Source organism: Protopterus annectens, chromosome 14.part0 (genome assembly GCF_019279795.1).
Source record: "Protopterus annectens isolate FY-2018-M chromosome 14.part0, PAN1.0, whole genome shotgun sequence".
Classification (NCBI taxonomy): Eukaryota; Metazoa; Chordata; order Ceratodontiformes; family Protopteridae; genus Protopterus; species Protopterus annectens.
The window spans coordinates 1,161,826,580-1,161,842,498 of record NC_056748.1 but is presented as its reverse complement, the minus strand read 5'-3'; the positions used below and the strand labels follow the sequence as shown (position 1 = coordinate 1,161,842,498).

General features: G+C 41.9%; 1 protein-coding gene across 1 annotated transcript in view; it reads left to right on the top strand.

The window, feature by feature from the left end:
• RTEL1 (regulator of telomere elongation helicase 1) overlaps positions 1 to 15,919 on the top strand; it is a gene marked incomplete in the record, with an annotated part of 4,697,248 nt that overhangs the window by 3,954,788 nt on the left and 726,541 nt on the right.

Below are 15,919 nucleotides of genomic sequence, written 5' to 3'. Positions count from 1 at the left end.
CTTACCTTGGCAAGCCTTTGTCTTTCCTATAGTGCTTTCAGGGTGCTACTATCTAGGTGTTAATCTCTTCATTAGGTCTGGATGATGCTGTTGGCAGCAAACTCGATCTGAGGGGAGGAGGAAGACAGGGGCATTAAGGGTAGGAGAGGAGCTTGTATTCGATGCTGGAAAATGCAGCCAAGTCAGATCTGTACCGGATCCATATTCCCACAGGTTGAAGACAACTGAAAAGCAACAACTCAGATGGAACATTATGGTGAATACATAACTTTTTTTTCTTCCTAAGTTCCTTCTCTGAACATTCTGCTCTTTCTTTTGACTGCAACTTTTTCCTTCTGCTCTGTAGATCTTCTGTTACTTCACAGTAACACATTTCTCTGTAATGCTTCCAGTTCCCTTAATATTTTTTGTAATCATTTATTCTTCATAAACATTTGCATTCTACTGTGTTAAGTACAACTGTCATAAGCTATTCTCTAAGGATTGTTTTAGTATTTAACATTAATGTTTTAGTGCTGTTAACATGCTGTCATTTCATTCACAAAATAAATTGATTACACGTATTGCTTAATGAAAATCTTGTATCCCGAATTCTTTTAAACTTTGCTTTTTGTTTTACTTTTATGTAACTGTTGGAGCTCATCTCCCCAGGCCTCTACTTAAGAGGTATCAGCATATATCCTGGTTAGATCATCTAGATAAATAATAATACAAGTTAAAAACATAATCTGATGTTGTCAGTTTTCATTCTTTCCTCAGCTGATGGGTTCAGATCTGATCCCTCGGCTGTTGCTAAAGCTCGTGGCAACCAAAAACTCTCATTGTTGTCCATTTTAATTCTTCCTCAACTCCCCTCCATCCAACCCCCATCCTTAAGGCTTCTGGAAGAATTAGTGCTTATTGGACCCATATATGTAGAACCCAAGACCTATATATGTCCTTATGTTTTTATATAAGCTCCAGATACGGCTTCTTCATTATAATAATAATAATTTCTTTCTCCATCTTTTACTTTTTACTAAGGCAGCAAACAAGATCTGAGGTAATTGTGGTTGGTGCTTGTGGGTAAGGGAGAAGCTCGTGAGGTTTTGGTTGTCTCGAGCTTTAGCAACCACAGAGTCAGATCCGAGGGATCGGATCCAAACTCATCAGCTGAGGAAGAATAAAAATGGACAACACAGATGTAACATTATGGTGAGTAGAGTACATAACTTCTTTGTTACACCCCCCCCCCCCCCAAAAAAAAATTTTAATTTCCTTTTGCTTCCTCATGATATAGCCAGCATTTGCTATCTACCTCCGGAAAAAACTCTGAAGTCTACTTGGGATATAAAAATGCGTTGCAGACACTTCTGTGCAAAAATCCTAAATCTTTTGTATTTTGGGGGCATATCTGGGAGCTCTACAGATTTCATCCCATTGTTCCTTTGTAATTTATATTTGTATCTTTTCTCACTATTTTCTAACCATATCATTTCTCTCTCTCTTGTTCTCTTTTACTAACTTTCTCCAGTAAATTCTAGTCCCCCTCATGCTTATTTTCTATACCCCCGTAGTAGAAATGCACGTGTTTCCTACTAACAAAATCTCCTTTCTTCATTCCTCAACTTTCTTCATGATTCTTTTCCACTTTGATTTGTAACCCTTGGGTTGTGAATATGAGCCTTAACTACCTAGCAGTAGAGTAACCAGGGCCAGATTGTGGTCAAATGGAGCCCTAGGCAGGGTAATGGATTGGTGCCCCGACCCTCTGCAGCTCCCCATGTCCCATTACTTGGCTATTTCTTCTTCTTATAAACACTGTTCAAGCGTGTCTGTTTGCATACTGTATTCTTCTTTACAATGATTACAGCTATTTGGATTTAATTTAAAACTTTAATTTCAAATTTTGTAGCACGAACAACGTTAGACATTTCCTAAACAAAGCAGTACACTCCCAAATAAAAACAGACTTAGCATTTACAATAAACTTGTCTTCCCTTGAAACTCACATTCACTGAAACAGCATTGAAACCCACATTCAAAGAAAAGGCATCTGGCCAGTGGTGAATTAAGTTTACCTTTGGGCTGTTTTCAAACCATAGGCCCCTTGCACACAGTCGGGACCATGCACACATGCATGTCTTCTTTGATTCATCTTCCTGATTGTATTAAATTGCATACTTTGTATAATACAGCACCACTTAGTGTATGTTTTAAATTTGTAATTTTGAACGTTTTTCAAGTAAGCGATTTAACAAAATGTATGAACCAATAATGACAAACTACCCATTTCAGAACATTGCAACGATAAAAAGGCCCCTCAAACTTCTGTCATTACAGTCCATTGATATCAATCAGTATACAGAATCTCTACAGAAGTAAAAGTAATCTGAATAATTCCACATTAAAGAGATCTGTAACTAATGAAGGGGTTGCTACTAGCAAACAAGTTTATATTTCAGTGTTTCATCTACAAATTCAGTGCCTGCTGCCCTAGAAGAATAAATTGCCTATGTTACATTAATAAAGAAAAGAATGGTAATCTGCAACAGGTTCATAGTTACAAAGCATCTCATCTAAAAGGGGGTACACTCAGGACTGCTGCACCCCACCCTACCCTTAAAGTACAACACAGTATCAGCAATACTCTACATGGTTTGGGAGCCGAACCCACAGACTTCTGCATCAAAAACAAGTATCGTGCCTGTTGTGCTACTAACACTGCTTTTAAATTCTCAAGCACAAACAATAATGACCTTTTTCTAAGCAAAACAGTTGCACAGTGGAAACAGACTTGGCTTGAGCAGCAGTAAGCTTCTCTTCCCTTGAAGCTCATTCCTTGAAAATGTAATGAAGCTCATTTCCTTCAACTATACTGAAACATCACAATTTCTTGAAAATTAGTTTCAACTAATAGTCTGGTAGATGGTGTAGAGGATTCAGGCTCTTGTCTCCTGTAACTAAGGTACAGTGGTTGATCTTGAGCCTGGTTAAATTAACAGACCTGTCACCCCTAATTAGGGCATTTTACACACCCAAACCCAAGTTCACTTCTAAGATGTTCATCGTGCATACAGCTGCAGTCATAACAGATGGGTTATCCTGCCGTCAGGCGGGTCCTCGGTCAGCCGAATTCCAAAGTCTAGGTCCGGCGTCGGTTGTCGTCGCTTCCTCCCTGACGTCAGTGCGGCAGGGGTATAAAAGAGGCAGCTAACGCCATTTTCTTCAGTCTTTTTTGCCGCATGGTGCCCGAAGTAAAAGCAGTTCGCAAGTGCCGGTCGGCCAGCTCCTGAGATTTACGAAAGTATTTCATCCGAAGTCTTCTTGAAAGCTAAGTACCCCGTTGGGGAAACTTTTCTTGCCTCAGACCGATGTCAGACAAAGTTAATAATTGCATTTCATGTGGGAAGCAAATACCGCATAAGGATTTCCACTCTTACTGTATACCTTGCTTAGGCTCAGACCACGACGTCTCGGCCTGCCGTTTTTGTGCTAGATTCAGCAAACGCACTATTAAGCATCCGGCGGAGTTCACCCTTCACTTTTTTGGCAAAAAATTTAATTATATTATGTCGTCGGATACTCCGACTCCAGTTTTGAGCAAAAAACGCAAAGATAAGGACCGGCTTACGAGGTCCACACCACCTACTGATACCACGCTAAGGCCGACTACCGGTTCTCCGGTACTCAGCGAGGTGCCTACGCAGCCCCTGAGTACCGATGACAATGCATTACCGGTCTTCAGTACCCGAGGTCGCAGGCTCCTCGGCCCCCATTCCTACTACAGATACCGACGCCACTCCTGGCGGGGAAACTCAGAATTTAGACAGGCCTGCCATTTCTCAAGGGGTCTTCAGGCCTTCCTCCTCTATTAAAGCCTTCACTAAATCTAAAACAGCCATGAAAACCAAAACACAGGTTCCTCAGACACCCTCTCAAGGCACCATGCCTAAAAAACAGATGCTTAAAATGGCTGAGGATTTGATTACTCTTATCAGGGGTTCTCAACCCCCCTCTGACAAAAGGCCCAGATTAGAGGAAGACTACCCTTCCTCAGATCAAACCTCTATTACCTCTGAACATTCTGAGGACCAGGATTATGCCTATTCTCCATTCGAAGACTCTGATGCAGAGGAGTCTATTCCCTCGGCCCCCCCCCCCCGAGGACTTCTCTTTTGGGGAAACCCTGCATACACTGAGGGAACACTTTCACTGGGAAGGGCAAGATTACTCAGATTCCAAGAAAAGGCTCAGGGAATTTCTTCTGCTCCCCCAGCATAGGCCTCTGGCTATCCCTCCTGTTTTAGATATATTGGATGATGTGTACACAGAAGCCAGCCTTAATCCTGATTCTTTGCCTCCAGCTCCTGTTAAGCCAGACAGGTATTACCGGGTTCCTGATTCTCACCAGTTCCTATATAAAAGCCAAACTGCTGACCCAGAAACTATTTCACAGGGTCCCAAGGGAATTAAGGCCTCTACTGCTAAAAACCCATTACCTTCAGAGAGAGATTCCAGATCTTTAGAAAGGTGGGGGAAAAAGGTGTACACCTCGGCCACTTTAACCATGAGGGCATTAAACTGTCAGTTCCATATGTTAAAGTATCAGCAGTTTTTGATATCTCAGCTGAAAAGCAAGATGACACAACCAGAACAACCAGATTTAAAAGAGTTGCAGGATTTGTTGCATGGTGCAGAGCAAGTGGGTAAACATACCTTGCAGTGTGGTTTTGATGCTTTAGAGGCCTCATGTAGAGCTGCTGTTACGGGGTCTGTTATACGTAGGCATGCTTGGCTCAAAGAGCAAACCTTACCAGATCATGTCAAAGCTAAATTATTAGATGCATCTCTTCAAAAAGATGTATTGTTTGGTGTTAAAGCAGAGGAGGTGCTAAAGAAAATGGAGGAAAAAGCGAAATCAATGCAAACAGTGAAAGATTTCCTGCAGGTACAGCCTCCAAGTTTCAGCAGAAACTGGCCTTCAAAAAATTGGTCCTTTCCAGCGACGGACAGACCTCAAAGGGGCAGATACAGGCATCCAAGGGGTAGAGGGCAACCTCTAGGATCTTTCAGAGCCAGACAGTGGCAAGCACCAACCCCAAGAGGTGGAGAAGATAGATCACAGTCTTAGAAAACAGACACAATGACTTCCCCCTACACCTGCCAAGCAAAGCTTTAATGGCAGCACCTTTGGGTGGAAAACTGACATTATTCTCAAAAAATTGGCATATTGTTACAAAAGACAAATGGATTCTGGACATTTTAGACAGAGGCTACAGGTTCCACTTTCACACCCTTCCAAAAATGAGAGGCATGCCAAACCTGCCACAAAATCAAAGGGCAGAGGCACAAAAACAAATTTCAGCTCTCATGGACATGAAAGCGATTCAAGAAGTACCTGCAAAAGAACAAGGTCAAGGGTTTTATTCCAGACTATTCCTGGTACCAAGGAAAGACAAAGATTGGAGACCTATCTTAGACCTATCCATCCTAAACACATATCTACAGATGTCAAAATTCAAGATGCTCACATTACAGCAGCTTCTTCCCGTGCTGGGCAAGGAGTCTTGGCTGGTAACTTTGGACCTCAAGGAGGCATACCTGCATGTCCCTATCAGACAAGATTGCAGAAGATACCTCAGATTTCTTGCAGGTTCAACCCAATACCAATTCTCTGCATTGCCCTTTGGTTTATCTACTGCGCCCAGAGTGTTTACGAAATGCCTGGCATCAGTAATTGCCTTCTGCAGACTACAAGGGATACAAATCTACCCATATCTGGATGACTGCCTGATCCAAGCGGACATCAAGGACATACTACTGCAGCACCTGGCGTTTGTAATAAAACTGTTGAACTTCCTGGGATACACAGTCAACAAAAAGAAATCAAAACTAATACCCTCTCAACAAATAATTTTCCTGGGTGCCAGCTTGGATACAACCACCCAGATGGCCTACCTCACGCCAGACAAGCAAGGGCAACTGTCTCAATACTTCAGAAAATGGCAACTTACACCAGGCTAACTGCAAGGAAAGTCCTGCAGGCTCTGGGATTCATGGCATCTTGCATCCTACTAATCCCATGTGCAAAGCTGCATATGAGGAAACTTCAATGGTACCTAAAAAACTTATGGTCTCAACACAGCCACAGCTTGGAAGCAATTATACCACTCATTCCATGCCTTCAAAAGGAATTTATGTGGTGGGCTCAAGCTTGCCAAAGAAACACAGGTCTTCCTTTCTGTGTACCTCAAGCAACTCAAATCATCAAAACAGACGCCTCAGACTATGCCTGGGGAGCACACATGACAGATCAGTGCATTCAGGGAAAATGGGCACGAAAAGAGAAGCTCCTTCACATCAACCAAAAGGAAATGCTAGCCGTGCAAAAGGCTATTATGACCTTCAAAGACCTACTGCATCCAGGCCAGCTATTGATAAGGACAGACAACACCACAGTGATGTGGTGCATAAACAAACAGGGGGGAACTCATTCATACCCCCTGTGCAGGCAAGCCATGACCCTATGGAACACAGCAATGGAATTGAAAATTCAACTACAGGCACAATTCCTGCCAGGGAAGGAAAACACACTGGCAGACAACCTAAGCAGAATTATGACAGATCCACACGAATGGAAGTTGCATCCTCAAATTTTCACAAAGATAACTCATGCATGGGGACAGCCAGACATAGATCTCTTTGCTACCCACAGAAATTGCCAGTTGAAAAAAATTTGTTCAAGGACCTATCATCCACAGGCCTGGAAAGTGGATGCATTTTCCTTCAATTGGACAACATTGACAGTCTATGCCTTCCCGCCTCTTCCTCTGCTGCCCAAAGTTCTATTAAAAGCCAGAGCAGAGAGGCCAAAAATGATTCTCATTGCTCCAGACTGGCCAAGGCAACACTGGTATCCGCTCCTGAAGAGCCTGACACATTCCCCACCATGGATCCTACCTCTAGTCCCTCTTCTGTTGTCCCAGCACAGCTACAAAACTCTTCACAGCCATCTCAAAACTCTAAATCTAGCTGCATGGAGAATTCCTTGATTTCCCAACAGTTTCTCCTCTGCAAGGAGGTGCAGGATGTCATCTTGGAGGCCAGAAGACCTTCTACTAGAAAGGCCTACTCCGCCAAATGGAAACGATTTTGTGCCTGGAATCAAAAGAAGGGTCAGAATCCTTGGGTAATAAATATACCTAAAATTTTACAGTACCTAGCTGAGATGTTAAACAATGGACTTTCCTTCTCCTCCATCAAGATCCACGCTTCAGCCATTTCTGCACAATACAACACAGATCCTCCTTTATTCTCTCATCCTCTCTTAAGGCAGTTCCTCAGAGGGGCAAAAAATATAAAACCCCCAAGGAAACTACCAGTCCCTGCTTGGGACCTTAACTTCGTATTGGAAAAGCTGACCCTTCCTCCCTTCGAGCCAGCTTCTTCATCAGAGTTACAGTACTTGTCATGGAAAACAGCCTTTCTTCTGGCTATCACCTCAGCTTGCAGGGTTTCGGAGCTACAGGCCCTCATGGCTGTGCAACCATTCATCATTTTCCATCAGGGCAGAGTTTCCTTACGAACCAACCCTACCTTTATGCCAAAGGTAGTATCCAGTGTAGCTTTGAATCAGACTATCCACTTACCTACCTTTTATCCTAATCCACAAAACAAAGGGGAAAGACTACTACATTCCTTGGACATTCACAGACAACTTCGTTGTTATTTGGCCAGGACAAAGCCATTCAGGAAATCTGAGCAACTCTTTGTGTCCTATGCTGCAGGTGCTCAAGGAAAGGCTATTTGCAAACAGACAATTTCAAAATGGATAGCCCACTGCATACGCTTTTGTTACTCATTTCATGGAAAAACTGTGCCTGCATGCATCAGATCCTACTCCACCAGAGCCACAGCTACCTCTGCAGCCTTCCTCAGGGGGGTCCCTACCAAGGATATTTTGGAAGCAGCCACCTGGAGTTCAGTGCACACTTTCTCCAAGCACTATCACCTCCCACTATACTCTAAATCTAGAGCGGGCTTTGCCACAGCAGTCCTGCAGGGCATCCTAGCCCCTCCTAGTTCCACTTAGTGCCTACCACCCTTACTTAGCTTTGGGATTCTACCCATCTGTTATGACTGCAGCTGTATGCATGATGAACATAGTACAGTTTTGTACCTACCATAAATGTAGATGTTCGAGTGCTCATACAGCTGCAGTCCAGGTTTCCCTCCCTCCAACCCCTCTTAGGACAGGCCTTATGACAAACCCTTTTCATATAACTTTTTGGGGTACTCTTTTATGGTGTATTTGCTTGCAACTGCTGTTTTTGATTTATCTACATTGCATTTTTGCATAACATTATGTTTGCCTTCCTTCTGGGGGCACCTGACATCTGGGGCAAGAAAAACTGAAGAAAATGGCGTCGGCTGCCTCTTTTATACCCCTGCCGCACTGATGTCCGGGAGGAAGCGACGACAACCGACGCCGGACCTAGACTTTGGAATTCGGCCGACCGAGGACCTGCCTGACGGCAGGATAACCCATCTGTTATGACTGCAGCTGTATGAGCACTCGAACATCTACATTTATGGTAGGTACAAAACTGTACTTTCTCCACTAGCCTACAGATAACATTCGTCTGGAAGATCCATGCTGCTTGTTTAAATTATAAGCTGTGTTCCATTCCAGTTTAGTGTGCGTTGTACTGAAGACGCATTCACAGATGCTACTAAGGGCACACTCAGCATGTGTCCTTAAAGAAGAAATGTAACATCCGAGGAGTGTGTTCTTAAAGAGGTAATGTAAGTTTGTGGCGGCCCTCAGGTTCCGAAAGTAACCCTTCAAATCATGTAACTCTATAACACCTTGTTATATGGAGAGAATTAGCTTAGCCATATATACAACTGCAAACTGATTGAAAGTAAGAACAACAGAACGTACACAGTGCAAGTTACAGATGTCTCCTCAGAAGTTGTGAAAGTGACCAGCTGTATCCTTCAGGGCTCAGTGTGAGGCAGCTCCTTTTTAGTACTTGCTTCTCAGATTTTCAAGACCTCTGGCTTACAAAATTTGCAGACTGCAAGCTGAAAGTTCTTTTTAAGCTAGCCTATGACACCAGAACCCTCCAGAATTAACTCTCCTCAGTAAACTCTTAGTGTGCTAAAATGGGTTCAAACTAAATGCCAAAAAGTGCAGTATCATCACTTTTGGTAGACAACCTCACCTCTCATCATAATCTAGGTAATACATATATGCAAAATGAAAATGTATTACTGAGCTAGGTGCTTGGGTTTATAGCTGCCTCTCTTTTAACTGTCAAAAATCCTTTTATTTAGCCCAGGTAATTGCCAAAGCAATGTCATCACTGTCTGAAGAGAGAATCACTCATTCATATTCAGCATCAATTAGGTAAATTATCAAATGCAACATCCCGTTTGGTCTATATCTCACTAAATATATCAAACAATTATGAAGACACCAAAGGTTCTTAACCAGAACATCACAGGTCTAAAGTCCCAGAGCTACCAAGAGAAGGCTGGAAATTATATTTCTTTATTCAGAGTCTTATAGACTTTTGAGGGGGATCTCTGTTTTGCTTACCTTGACTTAGAAACCCCATTGACCTGAACTTCCTGTTTCTCTGCAAGTCCAATATCTCCACTAGTACTAGAACCAGGGGCCTAAATCTTTGCCAACATATAAAAAACAGTGGAGAGACAAGTTTATAAACTAGCACCTCCCAAACATCTGTAATAAACTTCCCCTACATGTTGTTATTCTCATCCTTAAAAAAAAAACTAGATGAATGGATGGGTATCCATAAATTTACTCCAACTCTGGCTGTTATGGCCCTCTTACAGGAAGAAAGCGCAGTCTTAGGGGAGAGTACTTTCAAGGTGACAATGGTCATTAGTCTCTTATGTTGGAAGATCTTTGAATCTGTGAATCCCAGTTAACTGTTGTCCTCCTTCCCCTCCCAGATGCATTCCTTCAACTCTTCATTAATTGTTACCCACAAATTCTTCTCTAGTTACTAAAAAAAAGAAATGCCTGACTTGTATGCAACGCTAAAGGGACTTAAACATTTTTGCTTCTTATATTTTACTATTTTTGATCATAAGCTTCCAGTTTCTCTTGTTTTCTACTCCTTAAAGTTAAAGACTTCATCATATTGTGCTCCATATATACAGGTATTGCTGAGTGAATTCATGTGCGAGTGCATAGTTCACTGCTATATCCTTTATTTTATCTTCATGTATTTTATACCCCCCCCCCCCAAAAGTGAAGCTTTCTCAAAACATCCTACAATACTGAAACGCCCCTTCTTGGATTTGTCAACTATAAAATGTCAACCACAAATAAAGGCAATCTTTCTTGAGTACCATATCAGTTATAGCATTGAATTTATAAATCTTGTATTTTCTTCATCAGTGGCTGTATATAAAGAAAATAGTGGGGAAAACGGACATCTTTGCCTTCTTTCTTTGTTCGTATATCCAGCTTATTAACACTATTATTCTGCCGGGGAATGCAAAGGCTAGCATTGCCCTACTTTTAAAATTTCAACTGACTCCATGGAATTCTTTTGTCTGCTTCATTAAACACCAATTATAGTGGTGTTTTCTGACATCGTGCTTCCCTCCCGGGTCATCATCTTTTTATTAATGTCGTCAAATGTTTGCCTTTCCTGTAGAAAACCTCATTCCTCTATCTTTGGTAACATATTTGTCATTTTTGTAGCTCATATAAACATAAATCCTTTATATTCATGGTTTACAATTGAAATGGGAATGTATATGAAGCCAGAACGGAAGGACTTTACTCTCTCTGCATAATACAGCCACCATAGATAGCTTGCTTCCAAGGTACTGCTACTCCTCTTTTTTAAAATTACTGTTAAAACCTTCCAGATCCTTGTCACTTCCTTCCTTCCTAACTTCCAACGTTCAGGAATGCCATTAGCATATCAATTAATGGTTGAGGCTCATCTTCTTCTGACTTTGGCATAATTAAGTCTTCAATAAATATTTCTATCCTGGTTTCCACATTCAACTGCTTTATATAAATTTATGTAATTTTTCATAAAATGTCCATCCTACATCTGTAGGATCGCTGGTTATTTTTCTTGTTATAGCCTCCCCAAGTTTTGCTACAACATACTTTCTATTGTCGCCAGTCATTATGCTAAAAGAGCTATTATCAAAAGTAGTTTACTTAATTGTAGCCCTTGTAAACTGATGCATATCATCCAGATACTTCCTTATTTTTCTTATGCCACTCTCCATAGGTTCTAGACTAACCACCTTGTGGGTCATTTTAAGCCTAGCCAGTTACCCTATGTGAGAATCAAACCTTGCACCTTGTCTGTAAGGTAAACACCTTAACCATTATGCCAGCATCCCAGGAGCATTTGCTCCTGTTCTTTGAGATTCCACTTCTGCAATAGTTTAACCTTTGTCATCCTATGTAAATAAGTCCTGTTCTTTCCCATATCTCTCAGCCTCTTGTTTCAAACTCCACTTTCCATAAATCTTGCTCACTAGCTGTCCCTTCTGAAGTAATTTGTATCTCCTGTAATAACTTCTGAACATAACCATGTTGTGATTATAAAGTGCTGGGTCTCTGGGTTCATGCCTTCTGGTAAACTGACTTCCAAAGTCCCTCCCTCTCCCCTCTTTCATTGCTTTTGTCTGTTGTGTAACCTTTTTAAGTACTTTCCCACCCAGCAAACCAGTATTGCACTTGAGTAAACTTCCCTTACTGTAAATTGTCTCCTGATCATTTTCCCAGAGCTCTCATCTGATTGGCACTCTCACCATACTGTGAGGGGATCCTGAGTAAATCCTGCTCCATCCTTGGCAGATAAGAGATTTATTTTGTTTTGCACTTCAGTTAACTGTTTAGAGTGCTGCTGCTTTATTTTTGCTTTATTTGTTGATTTTCCCTTTAAAGAATTCTAAAGGTCCCTAATATTTGAAATTGCCTTGCCAAGTTAGTTTAAGTTGTTTTGTTGTATCATTACACTTGCAAGTAATCTTTCTTGGTGTTATTACCTCAAGAGGTTAGCAGTGCCCTGTACAGACAAAAACACCCATAAAGTAAATTTTATGTACAAAACTTCCCTTTTAACTGAAACCTGTAACTTAGTGTGTTAAAGTCATTGCATAGAGAGAAGCTTAGGGCAGCTAGTTTGTACTTAAACAGCACTACTATCACATCTGAGCACAATCTAACCGTCTCATGCCAAACCCCGGAGACCACCCTTAGAGACTTAGTAGACCAAGCAAGTAGAGGTCAGGACAACATGGAAATGCAATCTTCAAATGTCTGTCTAGCCAGCTTGACAGATATGAGCATCCTGAGACAATGCAACAATTGTCTTATGTTCACAGACAACTATTTAATCCTTCAACACTATAGGCAAGAGATGCACATACACAATTTTGCTAGAGGCAAAAATTTTGCATACAAACAAGGTTGTCAAGAGTGCACACACTACATCCTCTTCAAATAGGGTCCACCACACACACAGACCACCTTATGCTGAGGCACTGAAAAGCAATCTTCCCAAACCTCAAAGATATTTTTAGCCTGTAAATAGCAAAGCCTATCCTCAGCATTCTCCAAAGTACTCGCCAAAAGCAATACCAAACACCACACACGCTCCTGCACCCACTGGAGTCCCAGTAGCAAAGTCCATAAAGCTAGCCAACACATTCCCCGGACACTTGTCATAGGGGACTCCATTGTATGAGGTACAGATTCCCCACTCCCTAGACTGAACAGGAAGATGATGGTTAGTTGCTTATCTGGAGCCAGGATCTACCATGTTACATATGCACTCAAGTCACTGCACCACAGGTACCAGTATGATGTTATCATAGTTCATGTGGGGGGGTGATCACCTGAGACTTACTTTTCTGGACTATATGAAGAGAGATTGCTGATCACTCTGAATGTGTGAATCAGGCAGGTATGTACCTTGTATTAAGCATTCTACCTTCACCCAGGACAATGCAACAGTTTGTACAAAAGACAACTGACTTCAGAAATTGGCTTAGTTTCTGGTTTCTTTCCAGGGGGAATCAATATCTGTCAGCATGGGAGGACATGTTTAACAAACTATATTGCTTTTCAAAGTATGGTCTGCACCTGTCTCCTCTAGGATTCCAAATGTTGGCTAAAACTTTATCCACCCCCCCCCCCCTTAGAGCCTATTTTAAGCATTGCCAAATTGATAAACCTGCTAACATAGCAAATAAAACACACAGAAAACTAAAGGTATTACTGCTCAGTGCTAGGAGCCTAAACAAGAAATTGCACACCCTACAAGCTCTCCTCACTCTGGAGAATATAAGCATGTGTTCCCCTACTGAGACATGGCTTAATTCCGCAGAAAATATTGTAGGAGTGCAAGCCTTCAAAGACTTTCACACATGTAGAAGATCCGCTGAACAAACAGGGACAAAACATGGAGTCTTGATCCACATTACCAACAAGCATAACTCTACATTGGCTAAATAGGATGATTCACTGGAAATTATCTGCATGCAAATCACCATAGTTAAAGTCCCATACCATATCCCAGCAAGCTGTAGGTCACCCTCTATGTCCCTAGAATCCCATAGATTATTCTTAGACTTGCTGGAGACACTCACCATTAAACCAAATAATCCTATTCATGGGAGACTGACTGGGAAAATTACAATGCCTTATACTCACAGGCACAATGATTCTTGGACTTTATTAACACAAATACCCTTAACTAGATAGCATGCACACCCACCAGAGCTTCGAACATCCTGGATAGGGTTGCCACCCCTTCGTTTTTATTTTTTCGGACTATCCGGAAATCAAACTGATTCTCTGGTAGTCCGGAAAACACTGTACACACTCGGGTATTCTATTTCAAAAAGGAAACAGACTATCAGAGTTTGTAAATCGGCTGATTTACTATGCTTTTTTTTTTTTTTTACAGAAAAGCATAGTAAATCAGCCAAAAGCAGGCAACAGGAACGGAAATAGAGGGCGTTCCTCGCGGAGTGATGTCACTGTGACGTCACAAAGTGGGCGGGTTAGTGGTGATGTGAGGGGTGTGGCTTTACTCCAGTTTTAGCCACGATGAAAGGTGGTAACCCTAATCCTGGACCTAGTACTCAACAATATGGGAGAGTACTGCCCCCCTCCCCCCCAATCATGTCCTCACTAGTGAGTTTGGTCCACAAAGCTGTTTCCTTTGAAATAAAAATCAGCTCTGTAATCCCAGTAAACCCTGTAACAGGAACTATCACAAAGCATACTACATATTAAGTGATAGTTTGTCAAAATTCAGTGCCTGTCTCAACCCTGAGTTCACAGCAACCTATGTGGAATTGTGCGCAGAGATCCTATACAACCATGTAAATGGCTATTTGGAGGCTGCTGTACTTACTAGAAGTAAGCCCAAAACAAACCACATTGGTGAAATCCTAACCTTAATGGAGAATAAAGCAATCAGAAAAAAAGTCATGACTAAAATCAGGTAGGGCAACTCCCATAATGATAGTAGCTCTCTAATTAAACTAAAAAGGAAACTAAGAGGACTAATTAAGTCCAACATGGCCAATTACAAGGTTAAGCTAGCCTAAAAACAACCACAAGGCCTTCTACAGTTATGTCTGAAACCTCAAAGGAAGCATACATCAGTGTGCCGAACTGTTGGTCAATAGTGTCACTTTCAGAGCGATGTAGAGAATTTGCTGGCTGATAAATTAAGCAAAAACTTCACTCCCCCCCCCCCCTGCGAAATACTTACTGGCATAACCCCCCCCCCCTCACAACTGCTAACAGGGAGCAGATCCTGGCGGCACTCAGGCCAGAAGCACAGCCTCAGTGGGTCCTGATAATCTGGGATTCCTCCTAAATAGCTTGAAACATATGACCTGTCAGGACCACATGATTCAGTTTTCAGCTATAGGCTCAAAACAGGCTTTGTATCACAAGAATGGAGGATGGCAACCGTTATCTGACTTCGTAAGGGTCATAAACTGACCCCGGAAACTACAGACTATTAGTGTGAATAGTTTAATATGCAAAGCCATGGAATGGGTTATCATAGAAATGATAAATACATAAGCAGCCTTCACACACTAGACCCAACCCAGTTTAGCTTTGTTAAGGAAAGGTCATGTCTACTAAACCTGGTGGACTTCTTTGAGAAGGTTGCAAAGGCAATGGATGAGGGCAAACCATGCATACTGCCTACCTGAACCTGGCTAAGGTATTAGATACAATACCCCACCCAGGTATAGTTGACAAACTCACTGAACTTGGCATAAACCCCTACATAACTTGCTGGATTGACAGCTGGTTCACAGACAGGATAGAGGAAGTCAGTATTGATGAGACCGCCTCCATTAAGAGAGTGGTCACCATCAAGGGAACCTCAGAATTCCTTGCTGGGACCACACCTATTTGACATCTACTTCTCTGAGGTAAAGGCTAATGTCAAGGGCCTTGGCTGATCAAGTTAGCAGATTACTGCAATTTGGGAGTTATCCTAGATTCCCACCATGACACTAACATCTTACAAGAGAATCTAACATAGGCAACTGGTGCCAAAGTCAATGCCAAGAAATACATTATAGTTATTTTTGACAAAACTGCCACACAGGTTAATTACTCCATCGAGAAGACACCCCCAAGAGTTGACCCAGTAGTCAGGGAACTGGGAACATATGTAAACAGTAATCTAGCCTTTGGCAAACATGTAGCCAAGGTAGTAAGAATAGCATTTTGTGTTGTCCAACTTTAACATAAGGGCATGGCATTCGGGTCCAAGGAAGTCATAATCTCACTTCATTCAGCCCTTATCATACCCATCATTGAGTATAATACCCCCTTCAGCAGGTTCCTGACCAGACGTGTATCAGTTGGAACTCCCATAAAGGTTCC